The following is a 2,192-nucleotide window of genomic DNA, read 5'->3' on the forward strand; positions in this document are numbered from 1 at the left end:
TCTTTTCAAATTCGAGTTCTCTCCAGACATATGCCCAAGAGTGGGATTACTGTGTCATATGGTATGTCTATTTTTAGTTTTTTAAGGAATTGCCATACTATTTTCCTTAATGGCTGCACCAAACTGCATTCCCACCAACAGTGTGCTTCTCAGGATTTTGATTGGGATTTCTTTGAGTCTATATATCAAGTTCAGAAGAACTGACATTTTAGCAACACTGAATATTACAAACCGTGAATGGTGGATGCCTCTCCATTTAGTTAACTGTTACTTGATTTCTTTAATGACCCTATACATAGATATCCCATACTGATTTATACCTAAGTACTTCATTTTTTGGTGTCATTGTAGATAGTGTTCTTTTAAATTTCAAGGAACAATGGTTAATTTTTGATTTATAGGAAAGCAGTTGTGTCTTGCAACTGTTTTATGATTGTTTCTTAGTTCTGAAAGCATTTTTGTAAATTGTTTGATAATTTGTATATCCTTTTGTCATCTGTGAATAAAGACTTCTCTATTTATTTCTTTTCAATTTGTATGCCTTATATTTATTTTTGTCCTATTACAATAGGTAGGACATCCAGAACAATGTTGAGTAAGACTGATGAGAGGAAATCCTTGTCCTTTTCCTGGTCATGAAAGGAAACCATTCAGTCTTTCACCATGATGAAGTTTGATTTAGATTTTAGATGTAGATTTTCATATATATATTATGTGTATGTGTGTGTGTATATATATATATATATATATATATATATATATATATATATATATATATATATATATGCTTTGTTAAGAGTAGAGGAATTCCTTTCTATTCCTAGATTTCTTAGAATTTTTATTATGATAGGTATTGAATTTTGTCAAATACTTTTAATGTGTCTATTGATATGATTATATTTTTCTGAAACAGACTGAATGTTAATATGATGAATTACATAGATTGATTTACAAATTTTGAACCTATCTTGCCTTTCTGAAATTAATCTCCCCTGGCTGTGCTATATAATCTTTTACATGTATATTACTGGATAACATTTTTTTTCAATCAAACAATTTTAATGACGTTAATAGTAAGCAGTAAAAGTAAAATTACATGGCAAGCCTCACATTTTACATGTTTAAAATGTTTTTAATTGTCTTTATTTGTAAGGTGTTGAAGGTGGGACCCACTCTTGAATCTTCTTTCTAGTGGTGGAATAAGGTACATATTGTTGTGGTGTGCCAGTCACGTTGAATTTATGGTTTGTCCAAATGAATTTACAAGCAGTAGGTGGTTTTGTTGTCGGAGGATCATCAGTCATGCAGTGAAGCCAACGATGCCATTCAGTGGGCACCATGCTTCCGTCCACATCCCAGAATGTGTTTTTGCCATTCATTTCAGTGGTATATATAACCCATCAGTGACGGCCAAAAAACTGCTTGTTGTCTTCATAGTATTTGTTTCCATATTTGTCTTCCCCCACTAATGTACCAACCCTCACATCATTTGCCCTGAATAAAATCTGTAGGTAGCCGCGGAGGCCGCTGTGGCCGCTGACCTGCTGCAGCCCGAGCTTCAGGACCTGCAGGAGCTCCATCTTGTCCCACAGGCCTGGATAACATATTTTTAAGGGTACTTGCATCTATGTTCATGAAGGATATTGGCCTTTAGTTTTATTTTCTTGCAATAATTTGTGTGGTTTTAGTATTAGTGAAATGCTGGTCTCACAACATGTGCTGGGAAGTGCTCCTACTGCTTCTGTTTTGGGGAAGATGTTGTATAAAGTGGTATTATTTCTTCCTTAAATGTTAGAATTCATCTGGTCCTGATGCCTTCTTTTCCGGAAGGTTTTAATTATCAAGTCAATTTATTTTACATAGATATAGGACTACTCAGGTTATCTGTTTCTCCTGACAGAGTTTCGGTAGTTGTCTCTTTCAAGTAATTCATCCATTTCACCTAAGTTATGAAATCGACGGGCATAGAATTCTTCACGCCATGCCCTTATTATCCTTTTAATGTCCATGTGATCAGAAGGATTTTCTCCCTTTCATTTCTGATACTGTTTATTTGTTCCTTCCAGCTGCCCTGGTTAGAGGTTTGTAAGGAACCATATTTGTTGTTTTCCACTGTAATTATTATCTTCGTTCTTTTATAGGTAAGTTTTTTTATGTCAAATATTTATTTTCTCTATTACCTCTTGTTATCA

General features: G+C 34.0%; 1 pseudogene; it reads right to left on the reverse strand.

The window, feature by feature from the left end:
* Nucleotides 1–1,069: 1,069 nt before the first annotated feature.
* Nucleotides 1,070–1,586, reverse strand: LOC102506021 (annotated as a pseudogene).
* Nucleotides 1,587–2,192: the final 606 nt, after the last annotated feature.

This window comes from Camelus ferus, chromosome 27 (genome assembly GCF_009834535.1).
Source record: "Camelus ferus isolate YT-003-E chromosome 27, BCGSAC_Cfer_1.0, whole genome shotgun sequence".
Lineage (NCBI taxonomy): Eukaryota > Metazoa > Chordata > Mammalia > Artiodactyla > Camelidae > Camelus > Camelus ferus.